This window comes from Phaseolus vulgaris, chromosome 11 (genome assembly GCF_000499845.2).
Source record: "Phaseolus vulgaris cultivar G19833 chromosome 11, P. vulgaris v2.0, whole genome shotgun sequence".
NCBI lineage: Eukaryota > Viridiplantae > Streptophyta > Magnoliopsida > Fabales > Fabaceae > Phaseolus > Phaseolus vulgaris.
Genome location: NC_023749.2, coordinates 40,506,868 through 40,521,984, shown reverse-complemented (window position 1 = coordinate 40,521,984; position 15,117 = coordinate 40,506,868).

Below are 15,117 nucleotides of genomic sequence, written 5' to 3'. Positions count from 1 at the left end.
TGATTCATTAATCTCACAAAAGTTCTTGGGGTGTTGGTCAAACCAAAAGGCATGACTAACCATTCATATAATCCAAATTTGGTCTTAAAAGTAATTTTCCATTCATCAAGCATATCATCTAGCCTCAGGATCGATGCCTATATTTTACAGTGATATTGTTGATGTCCCTGCAATCAGTGCACATTCTCTAAGACCCATCTTTCTTGGGGACCAACAACATGGGCACAACACAAGGAATGAGACTCTTTTGAACCCAACCCTTCTTCATCAAGTTAGAAACTTATTTCTCTATCCCTTTAGTCTCTTGGGTGTTTTTTTTTGTAAGTTGGCCTATTAGGTAGGTTGGCTCCAAGAAGAAAATCAATTTGGTGTTCAACTCTCCTTAAAGGTGGAAGTCCATGAGGAACTTCCTTGGGAAAAAGATCATCAAATTCTTCTAAAATATTTTTACCCCTTTCGGTAGAGACTCAAGATCCTAACTTGTGGCAACAAGTGCCTCCTTGCAATGGAGAAGAAAGAGAGGTTGTTCAACTAGAAGATATTTGATTTGATTTTTTCTTTTCAAATATTTTTAGGAACAACTTTTTTGGAGGAAGCACAACACTACAAACTTTTTTTCTTCTCTTCTTTTTAATTCATTTTCAAAAGAGATTTTTTTTAACATTTTTTTCCTCTCCCCTATCCTCATCAATTTTATTTTATTTTTTGAAATTTATTTGGTCCTCTCTCACTTGGTGAGGTGAAGAGGACAAAAAGTTATTTTTTTACCCTTGTGATTGAAGCTAATCTTATTAGTGAGGCCATCATGAATATCATATTTATCAAATTCCCATGGTCTACCAAGTAATATATATCTAGCTTCCATTGACATAACATTATACAAAATATTTTCATTATAGTTGCCAATGGAAATTGGAATACTTACTTGGTCCTTAACTACTATTTCACCATCCTCTTTGATCCACTGTAATTTATATGGTTTTAGATGTGGAACAATAGTTAAAGCTAACTTGTCAACCAATCTAGAGCTGCAACAATTACAACAAGAACCATTATCCACAATCATTGAACAAATATTTTCAAAAACATTAGAGCGAGTATGGAATAGGTTTTTCGTTGAGATTGTTCTAACTCCACAAGTTATCTAGCAAGTAACCTCCTTACCTTGAATAAGTTTCCTTCACAAGGTTGAATTTCCTTAGAGGAGTCTTTTCTTTATTTTTCTCTTTCTCTTTCTTTTTCTTTGTCCCTTTCCTTGTCTTTTCCTCTGGAATCATCATACCCATATTTGGAGGGGTAACCCTCACTCTTATGATCTCTCATGGAATAGGATGTGTTATGATAATCTCTCTTAGAGGTTGTCATTCTCTTAAGTTGTTATTCTACTGATAAAGAAAGCCCTGAGAGATAGAGCGCCCACTGAGCTAGCCCAACCTTCCAGAAGGATGACCAAGAGCATGACACGAGACCTAGGCCTAGGTCAGGATCACTCCATAGCCAGTGCCTCAAAGCCTAACATTCCTCAGAGGATCACTAGGAGTAGAGCCAATATGATGGAAGCTGAGCACCAGCTAGTTTCTTTATTTTTCATTTCAGTAGATTAGGGTGTTGTTAGGTTCAATAGTGTCAAAGTTCAAGAGGGGGGGTGAATTGAGCTTTTAAAACTTTCGCGCAGATTCAGATTTTATCACAGTACATAGAACATAAATCGATTTATTTAGCAATGAACATATTTATTTTTATACTGTTTATGTACTTTAAGGCGTTTATCTAAGTTGAATGACTTTTGATATTAGAATTGAGTTAGATGATATGCAAGCAAAGATCAAATTAATTTTCACAGAACTAACACAGAGAGCTACAGCAGTTGATCACAACCTTTGAATGCAATGTTAATGCTTGTTTTTAAAAACACTTAACAGATTGTATTAACTTTCACAGAACATGAATTTCACTGATGTTTCAACACATAGAGACTTATGCAGAAGTTCTTCAAGGAGTTTTCCAGAAAGTCAAGAACAGTATACATGTGCCCAGAAAGAACAGATTCAATTACAATTGAATAGATTTTGTTCCTGCCTGTTGACCAGAACGTTGGAACTTGCCTCGTCAATGGATCGACGTGTGCACCGCTTCAACCTCCGTCCTTCGTCACGATCCACCTCAAGAACCTGCAAAAGAACAGAGCGGCGCCGCTGCGGCCGATCGCACTCCAACGCCCAAGTCAATGACTGAACCACCAAATACTTCAAGAGCAAACACTCAAGAACTCTCAAGGAACCGTGCAATGTTCTCTCTCACAGTATGCTCAAGAACTCGCAAGCGTAAAGAGTACAATCTGAACGTGCGTACCTCAGAAGTTCGTTGGGAAACCCTTTTATACCTGGTCACTTTCTCTCTCCTGGCAGTTACGCACCTGGACACGTGGCTCGCATCCAGTCGTACACGTGCCATCATCTGGAGCCTCCTTGACTTGGGCGCTGCTTCTGACTCTCCTTTGGCTAAGTTACTTATGCATGGTGCTGCCCAGTGCATAGCTAACTTGGGAGCGCGATCTCTACTAGAACTGGCGAGTTAGGGTGCCTTCGTACACCTTCCCTGTGGTCTCGCCGGCCGCCTTCATAATCTGCACCACCTTCATCTTCGGTGATGTGCTTGCTCCGGCGATCTCCAATCACTTGGTCGCCTGAGTTTACATCTGGCGACTTCATCTTTAACCCGGTGATCGCCGGTTCTGGTATGCTGGAGATCGGAGCACGCCAACTTAATAACTGGCGACTACACGAGTCCCCCGACTTCCTTCCCTTCTGCCAACCTGGCGTCTCGTCAACACGCCTATACTGTAGCTTGATGCCACGTCATCACTTCCGACTACCAGGGCGGTACACAAGCCCCCCGTGGAGCTCTGCCATAATTCTCGTGCATTTCTCGCCATGCACACATTCCAGGAGTGGGTGAGTGAACCCAAACCTATACAGATCGCCATCAATCAATGTGTACTTGCTAGAATTTTTCTTTACCTTCCTAGCCTCTGTCGGGTCCAGCGGGAGAAGGCCATCTGCCAGGCACCGCTTGTACTGTGTTATCCAGGTGTCTGGCTCATGGGTAGCGCAGACCTGCGTCATGTTCACCCTCTCTCCCCGACACGCTCTAATTCTCGGCGATCTCAACGTTTCTTGCGTTAAAGACCTGTGACTTCTTGCCGCTTTTTCCGTCGACCTGCTTATCTGAAGAACCAGGTGATCTGCCACAAATGCTCTCGGCGTATTCAGAGTTTCTTGAATCACTGTCCTCTGTCTACCCCCCTTGCCTGAACTGGCGAGCTTAGCTAGCAAGTTAGCTCGGGCATTCTGCTCTCTGGGCACATGCACCACTTCAAAGGATGCAAAGGAACTCTTCAATTCCTGCACATACTCCAGGTAAGCCGCCATTTGTGGATCTTTGGCCTGGAACTCGCTTGTTACTTGCCCCGTGACTAGCAGCGAGTCACTCTTAGCCATCAACACCCTCGCTCCCATCTCTTTTGCCAGCAAGATCCCGGCGATCAGCGCCTCATATTCTGCTTGATTGTTGCTGGCTTTGAAGGCAAACCTCAAAGATTGTTCGATCAGCACGTCGTTGGGTCCTTCCAAGATGACTTCAGCACCGCTGCCCTGCTGGTTCGACGATCCATCCACCGAGAGTACCCAACGGAAATCGTCCCCTTCAACTCGTGTCGCCTCAGATGAGAACTCGACCACAAAATCTGCGAAAATTTGCCCCTTGATCGGGCCTTGGGGCTCATACTTAATATCAAACTCTGACAGCTCTACTGCCCACTTCACCATCCTTCCCGCAACGTCGGGCTTCTTCAAGACCTTCTGGATGGGCAGGTCAGTCATCACCAGAATTGTGAAGCTATGGAAATAGTGGCGCAACCTCCTCGCCGAAAACACCACAGCCAGCGCAGCCTTCTCCAGGGCCTGATATCTCGTTTCTGGGCCCTGCAACACCTTACTAACAAAATAAACAGGCTTCTGAGCCTGATCTTGGTCCTGGGCGAGCACCGCACTTACCACCCTCTCAATTACAGCAAAATACAACCTGAGAGGGGTTCCCACCAGCGGTTTGCACAAAACCGGCGGGCTCGCCAAATACTCTTTGAGCTTGACGATGGCTTCCTCACACTCATTCGTCCAGGCAAACTTATTATTGCGTCTTAGGCACTGGAAATAGGGATGGCCCTTCTCTCCGCTAGCTGACACGAAGCGATATCCGACCTGTTAACTGTTGTACCTCTTTCACCGTGGCCGGGCTCCTCATCGCCAAGATGGCGGCACAGTTGTCCGGGTTGGCCTCTATTCCTCTTTCAGTTAAGAGGAATCCCAGGAATTTTCTAGCCTCCACGCCAAAGATGCATTTCTCTGGATTCAGCTTCAGCTTGAACTTGGCGATCGTCGTGAACAATTCCTCCAAGTCAGCAACGTGCTTGCTTTTCTCTAGCGAGGTCACGACCATGTCATCGACGTACGCTTGCACATTCCTTCCCAGCATCGGTGCAAGTACTCGATCCATCAACCTCTGGTACGTGGCCCCCGCGTTCTTCAGCCCAAACGGCATCACCTTGTAGCAGTAGCACGATCTCTCGGTCACGAAGGCAGTCTTCTCTTCATCCATGGGATGCATCTTGATCTGATTATACCCCGAGAAGGCATCCAGGAAGCTCAACAACTTACACCCTGCAGCACTATCAACCAGGGCGTCTATGCTTGGTAAAGGATATGAATCCTTTGGGCAAGCCTTGTTCAGATCAGTGAAATCGACGCACATGCGCCATTTCCCATTACTCTTCTTCACCAGCACGACATTCGCCAGCCATTCAGGGTACTGAACTTCCCTGATGTGGCCTGCAGCGAGGAGTTTCTGTGTTTTGTCCCTAATCGCCTGCCTCCTCTCTTCGTTGAACTTTCTTCTTCTTTGTCGCACTGGTCTCACCAAGTTGTCCATAGCCAGATGATGGCACAAGAAGTCGGGGTCAATCCCGAGCATGTCCGAAGCGGACCATGCAAAGGCATCCAGATGCCGTTCTATCACCTTAGCAATCTAGTCCTGGAGCTCGACCTCCAGAGATCTTCCCAGCTTGAAGATCTTTCCCCCGATCTCTCTCTCGAGCCACTGCTCGACGGGTTTTGGTCTGGTTTCTCTGGCGATCACCGCCCTGGCGATTCCCAGTTCTCTCGCTTCCTCAGGGCGATTCCTTGCCTCTTCTTCCTCCTGACCGGCGTTCCCCTCCCCCAGATCAGCATCCACCATCTCCACGTCTCTTCCGGCGGTCTCCTCTATCACCGTCGACCTAGGCTTCACACCGGGTGGCGGGGTGGTTGTTACGTAACTCACCGATCTTTTGTTTTTCAGGCTATTCTCATAGCACTTCTTCGCTTCTTTCTGATCGGATTTGATGGTGATCACAACCCCCTCCATAGACGACAACTTCACCTTCATGTGTCGGGTCGACGGTATAGCGCCTATCCTGTTGAGCGTTGGCCTTCCCAATAGGATGTTGTATGCTGAAGGAGCGTTCACAACGAGGTATTTGATTTTCTCTGTTCTCGAACCCGCCTCATCTGTAAACGTAGTCCTCAACTCTATGTACCCCCTGACCTCCACCTGGTCACCAGCGAAACCATACAAACACCCTCCAAAGGGCCTCAGCTGGTCAAGGGGTAGCTCCAACTGCGTGAAAGTCGGCCAGAACATCACGTCTGCCGAGCTTCCTTGGTCCACCAGCACCCTGTGGACCTTTCTTCCCGCTGTGATCAATGAGATTACTATGGGATCGTTGTCATGAGGCACAACGTCCCGAAGATCTTGCATGGTGAATGTAATGTCCACTTCCGGCGAGTGGTCTTCAAACATATCTACCATCATCACAGACCTCGCGTACCTCTTCCTCTGTGATGCGGTGCATCCACCACCTGAGAAACCTCCCGCAATGGTGTGGATTTCCCCGTGCGTAGCCATCTCGTGCTGCTGAGCTTCTCCACCTGCTGGTTGGGAGCTCGACGCGCCCCCCGTCCTTCTATCCAGCAAATAGTCATTTAGGAACCCGCTCTTAACCAGATCGTCGAGCTGGTATCCTAAAGCCAAGCACGAATCCACTGTATGGCCAAAGCCCAGGTGAAATTCACACCAGGCGTCTGGCTTTGGTCCCAGCACCTTGTCGCCCACCTTCTCTGGCGCTTTCAACCTAGCAGATATGTTGGGAATGGCGATCAGGTCCGCCAATCCCATGACAAACTTGTACTTAGGCGGGCGATTATATTCCCGGCGTGCAGGTTGCTGGCGCCCTTGGCCCCTGCCCTTGTTCTTCCTTGGATCATAAGGATGGCGAGTCCTTTGATCCCTTCTGGCCGCCGCTGTCTCCAGCACCCTCTGTGGCTGGATTCTAGTCTGGGCGCGTGGCCTGGCGGGAGCCACGCTTCCTCTCTTCTCGGCGACTTCGCTCTCATTGGCGATGTGGGCCACCGCAAGTCGCCTAACCTTAGCAAACGTTGCGGGGTGAGCCCTGATCAATGCCTCACAGAATGGTCCTGGCAGCACGCCCTTCTTAAATGCATAGACCAGCATTTCCTCATCTTTGGCCGGCGATCTGACTATCTGCGCCCCAAAGCGATTCAGGTAGTCCCTGAGGGACTCTCCCTGATACTGCCTTATATCAAACAAATCATAAGACACCCTGGGCGGTGCCTTATTCACGATGTACTGCTCGACGAAAATCTTTGAAAACTGTTGGAAGTTGGTTATGTGACCGTTAGGCAGGCTCACAAACCATTCCAACGCCGTTCCCTGAAGTGTGCTCACGAACATCTTGCAGTATACGGCATCTGACCCTCCTGACAGCATCATCTGCGTATAGGCGTGTCAGTAACAGCGTTAACAGGAACCACACTCGCAGGAATAGGCGTGTCAGTAATCGCCTGAGCGAAAGGCATGGGGAAAACACGAGGCGGCTTTGACGGCGCGACCTCTTCAGCAATAGGACGCCCTTGCTACTGCTGAAGAGCTTGACGCAGCTCCTCAGTCACTTTGTTGAGCTCATCATTCCTGGCTCGAGAGGCGGCCAGGTCCTCATGCATCCTCGCCTATTCTATGCGCGAGGCTTTCACAGTTTCCTGCAACGAGCGCATAATCTCTACCATCTGCGCCATGGTCATGGCGGCGGCGCCTTCAGCAGCAACGGGCGCAACTGGACATGAACGGTTGCTTCTCATCTTTCTCATGAAAACTCAGCAAATCACAGGGAGTAACGAACAACACTTCCTTCAGCGACGATCGACTCAGCGATCAATCGGTCAAAACTGCGCGAAACTCCGCAAGAAAACTCAAGAACACAGCGAACCTCCACAGAAACCTGCAACTCCACCAGAAACCACCGCTTCTCCCACGACAATCCAAACGAGCCAAAGAACTCAAATCTCACCGAACAAATCTCGCGTAAACAGCAGAAAACTTCACTTCACCGAAAAACAACCCAAACGAACGGTGGAAAACGCGAAATCACCGAACAAATCTCAAACGAACAGCGAACAATGGTTGCACCAGCACACAACCACGCAGAAAACTACGAAAAACCTCCAAGAACTCACGCTGTGGATGGGAACAGGTTTTACACGGCCCCACGGTGGGCGCCTGATGATCCTGCCTGTTGACCAGAACGTTGGAACTTGCCTCATCAATGGATCGACGTGTGCACCGCTTCAACCTCCGTCCTTCGTCACGATCCACCTCAAGAACCTGCAAAAGAACAGAGCGGCACCGCTGCGGCCGATCGCACTCCAACGCCCAAGTCAGTGACTGAACCACCAAATACTTCAAGAGCAAACACTCAAGAACTCTCAAGGAACCGTGCAATGTTCTCTCTCACAGTATGCTCAAGAACTCGCAAGCGTAAAGAGTACAATCTGAACGTGCGTACCTCAGAAGTTCGTTGGGAAACCCTTTTATACCTGGTCACTTTCTCTCTCCTGGCAGTTACGCACCTGGACACGTGGCTCGCATCCAGTCGTACACGTGCCATCATCTGGAGCCTCCTTGACTTGGGCGCTGCTTCTGACTCTCCTTTGGCTAAGTTACTTATGCATGGTGCTGCCCAGTGCATAGCTAACTTGGGAGCGCGATCTCTACTATAACTGGCGAGTTAGGGTGCCTTCGTACACCTTCCCTGTGGTCTCGCCGGCCGCCTTCATAATCTGCACCACCTTCATCTTCGGCGATGTGCTTGCTCCGGCGATCTCCAATCACTTGGTTGCCTGAGTTTACATCTGGCGACTTCATCTTTAACCCGGTGATCGCCGGTTCTGGTATGCTGGAGATCGGAGCACGCCAACTTAATAACTGGCGACTACACGAGTCCCCCGACTTCCTTCCCTTCTGCCAACCTGGCGTCTCGTCAACACGCCTATACTGTAGCTTAATGCCACGTCATCACTTCCGACTACCAGGGCGGTACAGATTTATTTCTTGACAGTTTAGTTTATTCAACAGTTATTAAGTGCAGGGATTAAGAGAGAATGAACACATAGCAATTATACTGGTTCACTCCAATGAGCTACATCCAGTCTTCACATAATCCAAGGTGAAATTCACGAAACCATAATTCAAAACAATTACAAAAACCACTGTTCTTGAACCCTACAAGAACATGACACACTTTGCTGAAAAACACTATTCCAGCACACTTTGTGATTTGGAAAATCTTTCAAGAACACATGCTAATCCTCTGAAAATTCTTATTTCTCTGTTTGTAAAACTTGTTTTCTCAATTGTATGATCAACATTTTAAAAGTCAGAACAAACTCTCTTTTTATAGGAAAACATTTTATAACAAACTTTCAAAAAACAGTTAAAGTTGTTGCAAAAAGAAAAGATTGAAAATAAAATGAACTAATTTATTTTCAAAGGCTGTTAGAGAATTAGTTATATGTAGAAAACTTAGTCAAACTCCCTGGTGCAAGGATAAAACGTGAAAAGCCTTTTAAGAGAACCAAGGCACCAGACTAAAAAGAATCTATTCTTTTACAGAAAAACAGATTCATTTTCAAAACGATAACATAAACTTTTTTAACAAGTGAAACAATGTCGTTTTGATGGAATGAAGACTTAGTCAAAATGCTTGATGCACCAAACATGATTTGCAAAAACACTTAATCAAGGCAGCAGTTAGAGAAAATAATCTATTAAAAAAAATTCACTTTATGTTGTTCTTTGCCTAAACTAGGCAACAACATCATAAAGTATTGTTTATGAGATTTTTGTGAAGAAGAATTAGCATTATATAATTGAAAAGAAGAGTTCAAAGTATTGAAATCCCCTTTAAGGATTCTTTCTTGGCTATGTTTGCAGGGGGTGTCGTAAGAGACTTTTCTTCCTTTTTGGTTTCCTCTTCTTCTTCTTTTTCAATCAAACCTTCATTTGTCTTTTCTATGGAGGAACAATTTATATCTATATCTTGTTCAACTCCAAACATAAATATTTATTTAAGCACTTCCTCACAAGGTTTGTTTATAAAAGGTAAAATGTTATCAATATCTGGTTCATCTCCAAACAAAGACTTTTCTATCTTTTCCTTTTTTCCTTTTCTATTTTTCTTTCTCTTTCTTCCTCTCGTGACCTTTCATTCCTCGATTTGGAGGGGTAACCCTCCCTCTTAAACTCTCTACTGGAACAGAATGTGTTAGGATAATCTTCCTTAAAAGCAGACCTTCTCTTGAGTTGTTGCTCTATCCTAACATTGAAATGAATCAAATCATTCAAATCATCAAAAGGTAAAAATTTAACCCTGTCCCAGATTTCTAGGTTTAGCCCACTATGGAATCTGTCAATGGTTTTCCTAGGCTCTTCCTTTATTCCCTCCCTCAACATAAGTAACTCCATTTTATATCTATATTCTTCTACAAGTCTATAACTTTGTTGAAGTCTGTGGAGCTGATACAAAAACTACCTCTCAGAGTGCTCATCAAAGTCAACATTTCTTCTATGCCTAGGTTTTTCTTCTTCCTTCCCCTTGCCCTTCTTTTGGTTGACAACCATTTGGGTCAACAAGGCCTTCATATCTGTTTTAATTTCGTTTCTAAAATCATCAAATTTTCTATCTGTCTTCTCTATATGATTTTCTAAATTTTCTTTAAAAAACCTAAGTTTTGCTTTCCACTCATAAGTCTCCTCGGACTTCTTATTGCTACCTTGGATACTAGATGAATGATGATGATCACTCATTTTAAAATTAAAAGAAAAAGGTTTTCACAAAGAGTTTGATTCAAAAAATGATTGACAAAGATTTTCACAAATAGGCTTTGAATTATTTTATTTTTTTTGGGGAAAGTTTCAAAGAAAATCCATAAGTCAAGATTTCTCCAAGTTCACTCCCAGAAAAGAGAGGTGAGTCACTAGGACCGCTTAAGTACCAAATCTTTCCTTAGCTAGAGCTTATCTTAGATAGTCTTAACCAATTTCCCTCAAAGAGTCTTCAAAACAATTTTTCCTAATTGTGGTGTGTGTGCAAGGCTTCCTAATGATCAAAAGAAGATCAACTACAATGGACGGGAATATCCTATGTACCATGGAAACTTAAAAATAAAACAAAGTATGAAACTAAACAAGAAGGAATTAAAGAAAAACAAGGAAGGGGGAAGTAAACTAGACGTGTCCTATGTGAAAGTGCAAGTGACACTTTGAGTCCCTTGACACAATTTCATTATTACAATTTGTTTTTAATGGGATTGCTTTGGAAGCATTTTCCCAACCAACTAATGTAAGAAAACTAAGCAAAGAAAATAAACTTGAACACAAAGGTTTCATGATACAATGCTACTATTACTACAATTTTTTAATGATTTTCTTTATTTTCTTCAAGTTGTCAACTCTTCCTTCACTTTGTATGGTCTTGATTCTTAGTCTTCAATTGCTGCCCTCTCCAATTTTATGCACTGATTTCAAGTCTTTAACAATGAATCATAAAATAGGAATTAACTTTCACAACTTCTAAAACATCCAAAGAAGATGAAATTCACCTTAGGAGGACAACAATTAGAAATCAAGAAAAGCTCAATTAAATTTTTTTTGTTAAACTCAAATGGAATTATTATGACAACTGCAATGAGTATTTTAAGATACAAATCAGTAATTAAAGCTAACAAAAATAGAAAGCACTCAAATAGGAAACCTAAGAATAGCACTAGAATAGATTTCAAAACAAAAAAGAATTATAGAATGAAACAGACACTGAAACTTCCAAAATTTTTTAAACTTCATCCAGAAACATTTTGTGTATGAAATATTTATGTGAGCATCTAAACACACTATTTGAATAAACTAAACAAATTTTAGGTCAAATGAATATGTATTCTGACATAAATAAATCAAACACCGCAGCACCAGTATTCAAAATTTGAAATTGTTTTTCAGCACTAGCAGAGATGATTCAAAACATTATTGGGGAAATATTATAACGAATTTGAATCTCAAAATTTTATTCCAACTCCATAACACATCAAGTAAGGTGTGGTAAAAATTTGAGGTTAAAAATCCCAATAATAAGGTGTAGTAAATTTTATACTGAGAGCAACACCACACTAAAATTGTTTTTTTTGGACTGAAAACGTCATGACTTTTACTGTTTATAACTTTTTTTCTCTTTTGTTTTTGGACATTCTTTTTTAACTGGATACCAACAAAATCTGAATATAGATATGTTAATTTTTCAGATTTTTTTAACCAAAATAAAAACCCACAATAATTTCTTAACACAGACACAAAATTTCACAAAAATTGGAAAAGAAGAAACCTAAGGGATTTGAATAAAAATGAATTGAAACTCAAGACACAATAGAAACCTAACTCTAGTGAACTTGTTATTGATCTAATAACAAGGTAAGAGACTCAAAAACAGAAAAACAAGAGCACACAGAAGGCACAAAATAACTCAAACCACAGAAATATTCATTGTAAAACAAGAAACAAACACTACAACATGTTTTAGTTTAAGCAATGCCAAAACAGACCACATGTATAAAATTATTGCCTAAACATAGAAAAGACCACACTTTTATAAATGTGGCTTAGAAATTATAAGAAGCCACGGTTTTTAACCTGTTGACACTTTAAGCCACGGTTTTTAATCTGTTGACATTAAAGCCACGGTTAAAAAATTGTAATATTGTGTGGCCTTTTAGGTTTAAGAAAAAACTTAAATGAAACATAATATGCGAGAAAAGGTTTTCTTCTTCCCTCTCGTGAAACACAATACATTGTCTCCGTTCTTCGCCTCTTCTCCCCAAATCCCATCGCACCATCTTCTCCCCCAAATCCTCTGGCCTTCTTCTGCGTAAATCTTCTCACGTGCTTTCTTCTTCCCAACCCAAATTTCGAACTTGGGTGGTGTGAGTTGGAAACCCTTTCTTGTAAGTATCGCATGTTCTCCGTGTATGTTTGAATCGGTGAACTTTTGATAAACACACTACTAGGCAGGTGACCATTGCAATTTGGTGCGAGTTGGACGGTGAAATCGGGGACCACTGTAGGCAAACGATGTTCTTCGTGGTGAGGAGGTAGAGGGTTCGTCGTTTGTGGTGAAACCCTAAAGGTTAGTGATTTCTTTGACTTGCTTTTTGTTTTAGGGTATATATTTTGCTTTATGATGTTTTTGGTTGGTTTCTCTTATTCATTAACACGCACTTCAAATTCTCCAAATTTTCATCAATCATTTTATCTTTTTACCTGATATTTTCCTCTACCTATTTACTCATTTGTATACTTAGTTTTAGCCTCTATTGTAGGTAGAGGTTTTATGTGGGTAGAGGTTGAAAAGGTGCGTGAAGGTAAAGACTGTTGATCAAGAGTGATCAAGAGCTTTGAAGAGTCCAAATCCAAGATGTTTGATGAAAGGTTGGTGTTGCTGTTGTGTGTGGGTGGGATCTGGCTAGATTAGAGTGTGATCAAATCTTTTGTTGAATCTAAAACTGATGTGAATTGAAACCTTTTTGAAATTAAATGTTTTTCAAACTAAGTGAAAAACAACCTATTGTTTTGTCGAATCAACTAGTTGTTTTGCTCTTAGAGGTTTTGAAAAAGGTTGAAAGTTGTTTGACTTGGTTGACTTAACTGTCAAACCAAATCAATCGGTTGTTTCGTGTTTTGATCCGATTGTTTCTTTGAAAATCCTATCAAAATTCAGTTTTGAATGGTGAATCTGTCTTAAATGATTTCTAACTTAATACGCTCCTTCATTAATTGTTTTAACCAATCTTTGGAAAATATAAATAGTTTGTTATATGTTTATGAAGTGTAAGAAATAGTTTTGAGAAATTCAGTTTGACATATTTGATCTTAAGTTTTCAAGATTCACATCAAGCTTTGGATTTTCAAGTGAGAGTGGAATAGGATTGCAATTGTATTCTTTTCAGTTGTACTTTGATAAGGCGTAATCCTTTTCTCAATCTCTTGTATTTTTGTTGTTGTTTTGCCAAGGAGTGTTGTGTGTTCTTGAGGTGTTCAAGATCAATACTCTTGGTGTGGTTTGCCAAAGGTAGTGTGTTTCTTGAGGGGTTCAAGGTCACTACTTTTGTGTGTGGTTTGATTGCTTAGTGGATTACCCAATGGTTTCTGGGAACTGGATGTAGCTCTTGTTGTAAGAGCGAACCAGTATAAACTGCTTGTGTGCATTTCTCTTTCTCTGATCTCTTTTAAATTTTGTTTTTAAGTTGTTTATAATTTTACTGGTATAAACAACCGATCGAATCGAATAAACAACCGGTTGTTTTTCTGTAACAGATTGTGTTCTTGGCTAACTTGATTCCTCTTCTGGATTTCTTCACTGAGTTTCATTAAACCTTCAAAAGTTTTCGAAAATCTTTTATAAACAATTCACCCCCCTCTTGTTTAAGGTTACATATTCTAACAAAGACATGTTTTCAATAATCTGGTTGAGCAGTTTTTCAGGAGGAACAATGGTGGGAAGATGTTTATTATTGATCCTGGCAATGATGGGGTAAAAAGACCATGGTTGTACAGACTGCACTAGTGCCAATTATGTTCTTAGGTTGTATCATGAACCTTGATGATAACAGGTTACACTTTGTAGGTATATGGGCTTAACCACGAAAAAGCCATTCACAAGATGTGTTGGTTGCAGCTGAAACTACTGAAGTCCGTAGTAGTAAGCTTAATAAGAAAAGTAGAGCACATGTGCCAGATAGCACCTTTGATGATCCATTCTATGCATCTATTGTTAATAAATCTGAAATAGAAAAGGAACATTTCACAGAACAAAATAGTGCTATTGACTATGATGGTGGGGACATAAATGATGTGGAACATGAGCATGACATCTCATGCTCTCATTCATGAAGATTTCCTTCATTTGATACGTAGGGACTTTGGTTCTTCTCTACACAAGCATTATGTACTACTAGATGACAAATCCTGTCATCAGCTTAAGAGATTGCCTTCAACGGATGCTTACTAGGATTTCCTATGCCCCAACTTATTCACCTCACAAAACTCAAATATTGGATTTCATAATTCAATAGGCTTTCTGGTCATGGTTGTGACCAACAATTCTAATACTACTACACATTTTTCCTTATGACTTTCAAGTTGCTCGGGAGGGAGTGAGTATTATACTGCTGAGTAAGTTATTTGGATTCATCCTGAAATAATTTGTTATACGGATGTGACTATTCTTGCAATGAATGTAGATATTGGAAACAATTATATATAAATTAATTTTAATTTATAAAAAACCTGATTTCATTACTTCTTCTTGATTTTTTTTTTCTGTTTTAAATGCTTAAGAAAACTAATCAGCATTGCTGTTACTTTTACATTAGAATTAGAGGTGTTATTTTGATAATTTATACAATTAAATGTCATTGAATATTTGAATGATTAGGGATGTTTACAGGAAGCACCCCTGACAATTCCAGAAAGATCCACTGTGTTGGACCAAACATTTCTTGCTTATCCAAAAAGGAAGAGCTTCGATTGTGGAATAATTATAATATTCATATTATTATTTTGTATTTTTAATTATTCATACTTTAGATTTAATTTTTAAGGAAAATAAAGTTTAGCTATAACTAG